The sequence below is a fragment of the Tachysurus vachellii genome, chromosome 22, assembly GCF_030014155.1.
Source record: "Tachysurus vachellii isolate PV-2020 chromosome 22, HZAU_Pvac_v1, whole genome shotgun sequence".
In the NCBI taxonomy this organism is placed as follows: domain Eukaryota; kingdom Metazoa; phylum Chordata; class Actinopteri; order Siluriformes; family Bagridae; genus Tachysurus; species Tachysurus vachellii.
Window position 1 is genome coordinate 558,473 of NC_083481.1, and position 12,751 is coordinate 571,223.

Below are 12,751 nucleotides of genomic sequence, written 5' to 3' on the forward strand. Positions count from 1 at the left end.
CTTAACGTCACTGCCCATCGCTGGACCCTAGGAGATGACATCTGAGGAACAGATTTTAACTCGTTAAACAAAGACAACAAGGGTTTATGATCTGTCACGATGGTAAATTTCCGACCATACAAATACTTATGAAAGCGTTGTAAGCCAAACATTATAGCTAATCCTTCCTTGTCCAACTGTGAATAATTCCGCTCAGCTTGATTCAATGTCCGTGACATAAATCCAATGGGCCTTTCCCTACCATCCGGCATCTTATGCGAAAGAACGGCACCTAAGCCATAAGAAGAAGCATCACACGATAAAATCACATCCTTCTGGGGGTCATAATGGACCAGAACTTGTACTGACTGGATCAAGTTCTTCGACTGAACAAAGGCAGCTTCTTGTTCGCAACCCCAGTGCCACTTTGAATCTTTTCGTAGCAGCTTATGCACTGGGGCCAAAACAGTAGACAAATTGGGCAAAAATTTGTTATAGTAGTTTAACAATCCTAAATAGGCCTTCAACTCAGTCACAGTCTTTGGTGAGGGAGCATTCTGAATAGCAGTCACTTTTTCAGGTACTGGATGTAGGCCAGTTCCATCTACTTTATGACCCAAGAACATTACCTCTTTTTCCATGAAAGTACATTTACTCCGTTTCAAGCGCAGTCCCGCTTCCTGCAACCTTCTCAATACCCTGGCCAGCGTTTGGAGATGCTCCCCATCATTACGACCGGTCACCAAGATGTCATCAAGAAAAACTGCCACACAAGGAATACCTTGTAGCACTCCCTCCATGGTCCTTTGGAAGATAGCAGGACTAGAAGAAACTCCAAAGGGTAAAACACGATAAGTGAACAACCCCTTATGGGTATTTACTGTGACATATTTCTTGGACTCTGCATCTAATGCAATCTGATGGTAAGCGTGACTCATATCCAATTTGGTGAACTTCTGCCCTCCTGACAATGTTGCAAACAGATCATCTAATCGAGGAATGGGGTACTGTTCCAACTTTGAAACTCGATTCACTGTTAGCTTGTAATCACCACATAGTCGCACTGTTTTATCAGGCTTTAAAACGGGCACTACAGGTGCAGCCCATTCAGAATGTTTAACAGGTTCTATGATGTTTTCCTTTAACAGGCGTTCTATTTCAACCTCTACCTTTGCTTTCATTGCATAAGGGACCGGTCTGGCTTTGAAAAATCTGGGAATGGCTTCTTTATCCACATAAATCTTTGCTGGTGGACCGTTCCATTCACCCAACTCCTCTTTGAACACCTCTGTATGTCTACGAAGTACGTCAGGCAAGGTTAAATTTTCAGTCCCTTGAATCTTGTGTATAGCCTCCCATTTCATGCCCAGCTCCTTGATCCAACCTCTGCCCAATAAATTAGGTCCTGTTCCAGGCACTACCACTACTGGCAATTCCTTCACTGTTCCCTTGTGTCTGACGACCACTTGCGCAGACCCCAACACTGGTAGGGATTGACCAGTATAAGTTTTTAACTTCAAAGAACAAGTCTTTAATTCAGGACTTTTATGTTCTTCCCATAACTCTGAAAAGTTTGACCCATTCATTACCGTCACGCCACAACCAGTATCCACTTCAAAAGGCATGTTCGAATCATTTACAGCCAATGTGATAGTCAGAGGAGCAACCCTCGGAATCTCCTCTAAACTGTACACTGTAAAAATACCTTCTTCATCAGATTCATATTTTTCATCTCTGCTGACATAATGTGATCTCCGTCCTCTCCTGGCCCCAACTTGCTTGCGTCGTTCTTCCCCTTGAAAACTTGGGTCCTTGATGGAAAGGGTTGATCTACATACTTTCATTATATGTCCTTGTTTCCCACACCTGTGACATTTCTCTGAAATAAATCCACACTCATTTGCCAAATGGTGCAAACTTCCACATCGGTAACATGCTCTACCTTTACCATCTTGCTTCACTGACATTCTATGCAGTCTCATGGAAATGGAAGATTCTGAACATTGAGCTTGCAAATCCTTCACGTCATTATTGGCTGTTTCCAATGCTTGAGCTAATTTCAACGCTCTCTCAAACGTCAACTCTGATTCCGCCAACAACCTACGTTGAATACGGTCATCACATATTCCACAGACTAGTCTGTCCCGCAGCATCTCTGTTAATTTATCTCCATAATTACAATCATGAGCCAGTTTCCTCAAGACTGCCACATACTCAAGAACACTTTCTCCCTCAGCTCTCGACCGTGAATTAAATTTAAACCTTTGTACAATCTCACTGGGCTTTGGATTGAAATGTTCCTTCAATAAATCCACCAATTCTCCAAAAGTCCTTGTTCCTGGCTTAACTGGACTCAATAAACTCCTAAGCAGACTGTACGTTTGAATTCCTACAGTACTCAACAGTATAGCTCTTTGCTTAGGTGCATCCGCAATCCCATTTGCCTCGAAGAAATGTTGCAAAATTTCACAATATTCCTCCCAAGATTGCGACTGACAATCAAAAGGTGTCACTGTCCCTACCATGTTGGCCATCTTATCCAAAGCTCCCACTTGTACAGATCCAGCTTTTTCACCTTATCCTCCTCGCTTTCATCCTCGTCGCCAAAATGTAATAACTTGACAGAGGCAGGTCTGGTCTAGAGGAAAAATGTTTACTCAAAAGGTAACCAGCAGCAAACCATACATGCATTTCACAGAATCACAGGTGGATTATATCTGCCATTAGCATCGTCTTCTTTGCTGAATTTAACCCTGGTAATACGGCAATAGATTGCCCCCTACAGGTCAATCAACTATAGCTCAAAACATAACAAGCGGATTTACTGCTAGTTTTCCCGGACGGAGGGAAAAGAAACTGCGAGTGAACTGAAGATGAAACTGTTTTTCTCTTTTTGTCCACATTATTCTGTTCAATACGACAGAAGGAGGTCTGGACTGTTACATCTACGGTTCGTACGGTTTGGACGATTGTTTCTCAAAGAAGCAAAAGTGATTAAATATAATAATATAGGAAGAGTTTTGACAGTTTGGTGTATTTTATGTGGACCAGTGATATTGAAATGTAGTTATTTTGATTAATCCAGAGGGGAGAAAGTGCTTCGTGCCTTGTACATGTATGTGTTTCTGGGTGAAGCATCAGAGTCAGTGTTGTTGACTTTTACATTATATTTGTCATGTACATGCATGTTTTACTGAAATGATGCAATTATATTAATGCTTTAATGTCATGTGCTCCAAATGTAAAAGGAAAGTTCTGTATTGTGTTTCTTTAATATATGCAGAGAAAGAACGAGTCTGTCATATGCTGTGATAGTGTGTGCACGTGCCAGAGTGGGGATAAAAAGGAAGTTTCAGACCTTATAATTAATTTAATTCTCTGTATAAACTCATTTTGAAGTTATTGACTGTGTTGTAATACCCAGGTTTAAGTGTAAGTGTTATGTTGTGTAATGATATTTGTAATGTTTGAGCTGTATTACTGCTACTGTTGTCTATGTTATGTCTATAATAGGCTTATGTTAGGTCTGTTATGTCTATAATAGGCTTATGTTATGACTGTTATGTCTATATTATGTCTATGTTATGTCTATTTTAGGCTTATGTTATGTCTGTTATGACTATGTTATGTATATTGTGTCTATTAGTTGGTTAAAAATGATGTACACACTGTTAGGAGGGAAGCTGAGTTTTTGATTGTCAACAATTTTATTCACTAGTCCTACATTTCCAACTCCATCATCCCCAAAGTTTGCATAATTAACGCTGCACCGCTTAACATGCAGTCTGAAATAAAAGATCCCAGTTTAAATTCTATTTTCTGTGTCCGGTGTCATTACTAATCCATCTCCGGAGCCACACATAAGCACGCAGCCTCCTCCATCGTACAGAGCCTTGATCCGGTGTATCATGCGTCTCTACGCTTTATTACAAATGCAAAGTCCCTAATTCACCATTGTATTCTTTATGATCTGGTGCGTTGGACATCACTGACCACCCGCAGAAAACAGCATTGGTATATTTTTATATATAAAGCCATGCTAACTTCCAGCTTTTATTCCGGTTGTGTGATGCTGGTGCTGAAGTCAGGAAGCTTCCCCTCATCTTTGGCATGAAGCTGCAAACACACACACACTCACACACACACACTCACACACACATACACACACACACACACACACACACACACTTGTTTATAATCAGATAATGTCTTTCTTTCTCTCTATTTCTTACACATACACACCTCCTGCTCCTTCATCTCCTTGATCACTGAGTCTATATCATGTCCCTGTAGTTCCTCCTGCAACAGAATCAGTTTCAGCTCCACCTCCAGCAGCATATTTATTGCATGCAGAGGATACACACGTGAGTGTGTGTATACAGTACCTGCGGTGTGATGTGATCTAGTTTGTGACACATATGTTCCACAGCATTGTTCAAAGTGTTCAGTTTGTGTGTGAGTCTCTCCACAGTCTCTTTAGCTGCGTCTTGCTCCTGCTTTTCCTTCTGTAACAGAGAAACAAGCTCCTCCACCAAACTCCTCCTACTGACACACACACACACACACACACACACACACACACAGTCTAATAAAGTACAGACCGCTGCCTCTCTGCTGCTGAGTGTAAAGTGATATAACACAAATATGAGAGAAAAACAATAAAGGAACACTATGATGAGGTGTGTGTGTGTGTGTGTGTGTGTGTGTGTGTGTGTGTGTGTGTGTGAGAGAGAGAGTCTCTTACTGGGTTTTGTGTCTCCAGAGTATTTCAGGTCCTGGTCCGTCAGCTGCTGAATCTCATGCTCTTTCTGATCCTTCATCTTCTCCATGTGTGTGTGAGTGTCACACTAATATATAAACCTGTCTACCACCTCCTACACACACACACACACACACACACACACGTATACACAAGCACACATTCTCCAGTTCAGTTTGGTGTCTGATACATGGTCATGTGACTGTAAGGATGCAGTAGAAACTAAACGTATGAATCATATGCAGTGTGTGTGTGTGTGTGTGTGTGTAACCTGTGTGTTAGTGTCTCCTGTAGCCTCAGTGATGCGTTTGAAAGCCTCCTTGAACCTTTAAATCTCTTTAGCCTTATATGTACCTGCTTGTTCATTATTGTGTTTGTCCTCATCACTGTCTGTTTCTGTGTTAGTGTCTTGTTCACTGACCGACTCCATCACTGTTTCCTGACTGCTTATGATTTGTTTTTCCTGTTCCGTTTCCACAAGCCCTTTCCTTTACACTTCCTGATCACATGTCACTCCTGACGACCCAAAACACTTCAGAAGTTGTGAAAATAACAAATTCCTCCCCATTTACATTTAAATTGGCATTAGACAAAACAACTCTTTTCGAGGTGCTACTGAGGGGAAAACATTGACCACCGTGTCTTTAATTACAACCCCTTTAGTGACCACAAGCTCAACTTTGTGAATCTCATCCACAAACATCACCACAGCCTTGTTCATGTGGGCAGCAGAAACAATGCTCTTCCCGCCGATTAGCTTAGCTACTGCTGAGGCGCCTCATCTACGGTGCACGTGACAGTCGGTAACAGTTTAAACCCGTACTTCCGGGTCAGGTGTGTTAAAGCCATGACGCCGAAAAGTAAGGAAAGTAAAGGCTCGTGCTGCGCTACAACGTCACACACACACACACTACACGCTACACACCACTCTATGCTCACTTAAATTACACAATTTACAGCATAAAGAAAAACAATAAGATAGAGTTTTCACTCACACCTTCACTACACGCTCACACGCTCGCGCATGCGCACAGAAAGAGCGAGTGTGTAAGAGAGAGAGAGAGAGAGAGAGTGTGTGAGAGAGCGTGATAGAGAAAGAGAGAGAGAGTGTGTGTGAGAGAGCGACAGAAAGAGACACAGAGAGAGAGTGTGTGTGTGAGAGAGAGAGCGACAGAGAGAGATAGACAGTGAGTGTGTGTGAGAGAGCATGATAGAGAAAGTGAGTGTGTGTGTGAGAGAGAGAGTGTGTGTGAGAGAGATAGTGTTTGTGAGAGTGTGTGATAGAGAGAGAGAGTGTGAGAGAGAGTGTGATAGAGTGAGTATGTGTGTGAGAGAGAGAGACAGAAAGAGAGACAGAGAGAGAGTGTATGTGTGTGAGAGAGAGAGTGATAGAGAGAGAGAGTGAGGTGTGTGAGAGAGTGTGTGTATGTGAGAGAGAGCATGATAGAGAGAGTGAGTGTGTGTGTGTGTGTGAGAGAGAGAGTGTATGTGTGTGAGAGAGTGATAGAGAGACTAAACGTGTATAAATGTGAACAGTTGATGATGACTGGGTCACACAGATGGAGGTGTGTGATGATCTGAACACTCATCACTTGTGTGAGGACTTAAACATTTGGGCTTGTGCTGTTGTAGGAAAATAACCCAGAGACAGAGTTACTGTTACCCCCAATGATGATTTTCCTCCAACATCATGACCCCAAGTGTATTGTTCCTCTCACACCACAGTCATTCACCAACTATTTCAGTTTTATTTCTGAAAGAAGGAACAGTTACACTACAGTGTTCCATACTTACGTCTGATGAATGTTAGTTCATGTCACTTCCCTCAGCAGTGTCTCTTTATTCTCTCAAGTTAATAAGAGAAAAATAAATCTCAGCTCGTCATGTTACTGAGAAACCACAAAGAAGTGGAAACTCACTGAGACAAATGCTAAACTCTCTCATTTCATTTATTTCATTTTATTAAGTATTATTTCATGACACTACTTTGGCTATTTTATGTGTGAACATTGAAATATTGATGATATTAATATTTTATTCAGTAAAATTACACTTTATAAACCAGGAAATAAATCAGAGAGAGATTTAGCTCAAGTTGTTCCATCTCTAATCCACTGAGGTTTGACCTGGTGAACCTGAACATGTCCCTCCACTTGTCCATCGTTCCTACAATTAAATCTTCTCATTAAAATGAAAGAGTAACAAGTCACACACTTAATCACTCGACTTATTTTTACCTTCCGGTCTGTGTTCAGTGCGGAGCAGTGTTGAGTCTCGCACCACCACTTTAATGATTATACACAAACCCTCTGTGTGTGTGTGTGTGTGTGTGTGTGATGGAATGCTCTACATAATATACAATAATAATTTAGAATAGAATAAAAATAAACATATATAATGTAACAAACATTACAAAGAGCATGAGAGTATAGTGTCATGAAATAATACTTAATAAAATTAAATAAATTAAATTATAGAGTTTAGCATTTGTCTTGTGGAGGATAAACTGAAATTAGCTGTATCTCCTGATGTGCTAGCAACAGAGACACAGGCAGCACTAGTATTGCTTTATAGGCTTAAAAACAATACATTGCACAATACATCAAGTTGTAACGACAGTTGAATAAATGTAATAACATTTTAATGTTGGTTAAATTATGAGTATTCGTTAGCTGCTGCACAGCAAACTAATTGAAAATAATTCTATTAATAATAATTCCACTACTGACTAAAACAGATGAGAGGGAAACAGGTAAAAACAGATTGATACACAACAGAAAGAAGGAGTTTGTGCTCATATTCACTCATTCCCAGGTGAGTCTCCTCATAAAGGTGCAGTCTAAAATGACTGAGATTAAACATAACCCAGTTTGGGTCAATTCTGAACTCCAGCACTGGGTACAATGTGGACTGATCCAGTGTGAGTTGTTTTAACTCAGCAACGTTGTGTTATAATGTTAACCCTACATGTTATAGTGATTTATTTTTATTAAAAACATGTTTCTCTTCAGAAATACATTCTGTAACTATATATTGTGTTAGACATACATTTATTTATGAAGAACTTTATTTATATAGATTATATATCTGAAGAACAAAAACAATTTTTCTACAGAATGTTAGACTATTAATTTTACACCACAAAAATAATGACATTGTATTTATGTATTTTATTCCTTCTAAATGTATGATGTATTTATACAAGACATTTTAAGTACCTTTATACAATATCATTTTAGTTATGTACCCAGTAATATAGCTATAAGTATACATGTGTAAATAGTGTAAATTATATTACAATAATAAATAAATAAATAAATAAATGACACAAACAGTAAAATGAACAGGGTTCAGCTCGAGTTCATGTGGATTTTCACCTGCTGTTCCAAATAATCCCTCAGGTTTTTATGGGATTGAGGTCCAGGGAATTTTATCCAGGGTTCACTGTACACGATGAACACACACTTCTCACGTCTCTGAGTCTGTTTAATGTGTTAGAACTAAATGAGTGATGTGTTAATAAACATGTTCTCTATCCTTCATCACACACAGATATTCATTAGACCCTGAATATGAAAGAAAAACGTGAATTAATCAGCACAAAGTGGACTGTGGTACTTCATGATCAACACCATGTAATCATCTCTGCTCCAACAGAAACATTATCATCTCCTGTTTATAATGAATCATTCAACATTTCTTCATTCTTATAAACATCTGTGTTCTAACATTTAAATAGAACAAATGAGAACTTCCACAAGTTCTACCAGGATAATGAACAGATCTTTACCCATCACATCACTGCTCTTATCCAATCACAGGAGCTTTAAATAACAAACACTACTGTGTCATTTAGATCTTGTTCTACATTTATATTTAAGTGCAGACTTTAAGAACAAACTCAGGTGAATTTTACAGGAATGACATAAGACACAATGTTCATTAACAATCACTCTCATCAACTCATTGGTGACTTTTTGTAGACTGTCTGAATCCCTGTTTTCATTATTATTATTATTATTAGTGGGCATGGTGGCTTAGTGGTTAGCACGTTCGCCTCACACCTCCAGGGTTGGGGGTTCGATTCCCGCCTCCACCTTGTGTGTGTGGAGTTTGCATGTTCTCCCCGTGCCTCGGGGGTTTCCTCCGGGTACTCCGGTTTCCTCCCCCAGTCCAAAGACATGCATGGTAGGTTGATTGGCATCTCTGGAAAATTGTCCGTAGTGTGTGATTGTGTGAGTGAATGAGAGTGTGTGTGTGTGTGCCCTGTGATGGGTTGGCACTCCGTCCAGGGTGTATCCTGCCTTGATGCCCAATGACACCTGAGATAGGCACAGGCTCCCCGTGACCCGAGGTAGTTCGGATAAGCGGTAGAAGATGAATGAATGAATTATTATTATTATTATTATTATTATTATTATTATTATTATTGCTATTGTTGTTGATATTGTCACCTTCCTCATACCCCATTTTCCAGTTTTTTTTCTTGTTAAATTTATTTTATGTATTTTTTTGTGTGATACTATTATTATCTTCATTATTATTGTCATTATAATAATTATTATTTAAATATATATATGTATGTATATATATATATATATATATATATATATATATATATATATATATATATATATATATATATATATATATATATATATATACATACATACATATATATATTTAAATAATAATTATTATAATGACAATAATACTTCCCTACATGCTCCTTTATTCATATACCTCCACTCTCACACCCAGTTACACTTACAGTTACACACACACGTTTTGTTTTGTTGGTCTTTGTATTTGTATTTTGCATCTAATTTCTCTTCTGGAAATATTGTAATTGTCTGTTTGCATAATAAAAAAAATGTGTAATGATAATGAGGTTAAACTTTTATTAACAGGTCATTACTCACCTCAGTGTCTGTAGTTTGTAATGTTCATCATCCCTAAGATCAGACAGCAGCTTCACTCCTGAGTCTCCTAGTTTATTCCAGGACAGATCCAGTTCTCTCAGGTGTGAGGGGTTTGATCTCAGAGCTGAAGTCAGAGCAGCACAGCCTTCATCTGAGACACCACAATCACGCAACCTGTATAGAGAGACAATGACACTCTTCACTGGTTGTACACAGGGACGTTTCTAGTGTTTAATCACTTTGATTTATTTTTATTTTTTGCAAAAACACCAACAAAGCCTTAATTTATTTATTTGTTTGTTTATTTATTTATTTTGTCATTTGTTTGTTCGTTAGTTTGTCATCATATAATGTAAGAAACATGAATGTAACTTTGAGCTGCAGATCATTTTATTATTTCAGTTTTACATTTTATTTCACTATAAAGATCTTTACTACAATTACACATGTAAACTTTTTTAGCTAAACAACCTTAAATCCACAACTAGTATTTTTGTAAGAAAACTAACTAACTAGTCGTCTAAATGAATAAATCACTTCAAAAAGCTTTCACTGATGACTAAATCACATCCAGTTTTAGAAGATTTTAGACATGAGAAGAGAAAAGAAAAGCTTCTTTTAGCAGTTAACAATTTAACATTATTGATCAAATCTGTGGCAAATAAATCAGATGTGTAAAACAGGAAGTCCTCATTCATCTAAATCCACATTCACATACGACTCATTAACACAGTGATAAGTGTTAGTCTGGTAGTTACATCTCCTCAGTCCTCAGATACAATGTGGGATTATTAATTATCATTTGACTGAAAGTCGACATTTCTACAGAGAAAAGTGAAAAAAGCAGTACAGTGAGGGGGTGGGGCACAGTATGGTGCGGGGCACAGTATAGGGTGGGGCACAACATGGGGGGTGGAGCACATTGAGGAAGCGGGGCATGGGGGGTGTCAAAGTGTGAGACAGGGAACAGTGACGGGGTCAATGTGAGGGGCTGGGCACAGTGAGGGGAGTAGCTTATGGTGGGTGGGGCTTATGACTGAAGGGTACAGGATATTTTCACTTCAGCTAACATTACAATCAGTCTTCATGTTTTAAATCATGATGTAAATATTAATGTTTGATGAAGACGAAGCCTATTTTCAGACATATCTACTGTAATCTACATCATCAGACACTGATTTATCAGGAACATTTTACTGGGGCTCGAGTGTGGACCCTGGCTGTAGACAGTGTGTATTATTGTGGACTGGTAACACACACTTTACCGACCTGGGGTCTCATTTATAAAGCCTGCGTACGCACAAAACAGGGCTGGAAACGTAGAGTGCCCTCCACAATTATTGGCACCTCTGTTTAAGATGTGGTCGTGGACTTCTAAAAATTCTCCTTTTTTTTTTAAACAACATAGAACCCAAATGCAAAAAAGAGAAAAATCCAACTTTTCATTTAAGTACATTACTTTGGTGGTAAAAAAAATCACACATTAAGAAAAAAAAACAACTTGAAATCATGTGTCCCACAATTATTGGCACCCCTGATGTTAATACTTTGTACAACCCCCTTTTGCCATAAAGACAGCACTTAATCTCCTCCTATAACATTTCACAAGATTGGAGAACACAGAGAACACATTCTTCTTTGCACACTCTTATGCACTCTCCTCTTTAGCTTGCCCCACAGATTTTTGATTGGGTTGAGGTCTGGGGACTGAGATGGGAGGACCTTGAGTTTGTGACTGCTGAACCATTTTTGTGTAGATCCTGATGAAAGACCCAATGACGACCCATCTTCAGCTTTCTGGCAGAGGTGAATTATTGGCACCCCTTAAACAGGGGTGCCAATAATTGTGGAGGGCACTGTACGTACGCCAGTTCCCACGCAAAGGTTGTGATCTATAAAAAACAAACTTGACGGGAGAATGTGCGCACCTTTAAGCAAACTTTGAGCTGTGCGTGCGCACATTCTGGAGACAAAGGGAATTGGCGACACAGATGGTGAGGTCGTGAACTGAAGTTAGATTGTAGAAAATACATGTGAGAAGAACGATTATAAGAATTAATGACATTTAATTTTCACTCCATTTCATACGTTATATCCACATTATCATGCAGATTAAATCCAACAGTGTTATTTGTGCCGATTGCTTTAGGCTATATACATCTAATAAAATCCAAACATAATTCAAAATGTATTAAAAATAAAATAATAATAATAATAATCAGCGCTGCCTTACAGTCACATTGTCCACAACGGGAGCGCAGGAGGAGATGGCGCGACTACATGTGATACAGAATAGCATGAAATACCCTTTTATTAGAGAACTGCAGAACACAGTGTAAAAACGAAATATTTTCCTTAATGTACATATATCATAAAATGTCAAAGTCTGCAAATACAGTCATGAAGCACAATCGCTACTCATCATCGGTCCTAACTATTACGGTGTTCATTACAAAACCGTCATGAAGAAACATGTGTTCACTATAACATTTTCGTCTTAGATTTTCGCCCACAAATTAATTCTGTGATTTTGTCAAGGTGTTAACGATCAGTCTAATTGCTAGAAACATACAAATCCTCCGGTGACCCGGGTATGTAATGCTTCATGATGGCACTGGTGGCACTGTTGGAGGATTACGCCAATGGCAGAATAAGGAGAGAACGAGTTTTCAGGGACCATGATGATGACTGGCTAATAAGCCGATTTAGATTCCCTAGAGCTGTGCTCTTAGATGTGTTGAATTGGGTCCAGTATTAGAGAGGGCAACACGCCAGAACCATGCCATCCCAGTCCAAGTACAAGTCCTCACCACTCTGGGGTCCTTGGCAACTGGCTGTTTCCAGCAGGAATTGGCAGACAGGTAAATTTGTCAGCACTTCCTGGTTTGCTGCACCACTTCCAGGTCGGCGGCCATCTTGGATTTGCACTTCCAGGGCGGCGGCCATTTTAGGTGTCGGGCACTATAAAAGGACGCTGCCTTCACATGGTCCCTTGCCAGATGGTTTTCTCAGCTTGCTCTGTGATTCATCCAGCCTTGTTCCTGTTCTGCCCTGCCTGGTTTGACTCAGTTTGTTTTTGGTTTCTGTGTTT

The 12,751-nt window shown here is 39.3% G+C and overlaps 1 protein-coding gene and 1 long non-coding RNA gene across 24 annotated transcripts in view; both read right to left on the bottom strand.

The window, feature by feature from the left end:
• Positions 1-12,751, bottom strand: part of LOC132837931 (NACHT, LRR and PYD domains-containing protein 12-like) — a 255,921-nt gene that overhangs the window by 189,789 nt on the left and 53,381 nt on the right. The gene's annotated exons all lie outside the window — the stretch shown is intronic.
• Positions 3,668-6,725, bottom strand: LOC132837938 (uncharacterized). Of its 2 annotated transcripts, none has more exons than XR_009647593.1 (4): positions 5,160-6,725; positions 4,724-4,853; positions 4,365-4,524; positions 3,668-4,278 (listed from the first exon to the last, which is right to left on the bottom strand). It is a non-coding gene; the product is annotated as an uncharacterized LOC132837938 (long non-coding RNA). The 2 variants fall into 2 exon arrangements; XR_009647592.1 differs by having other exon boundaries at positions 5,010-6,724.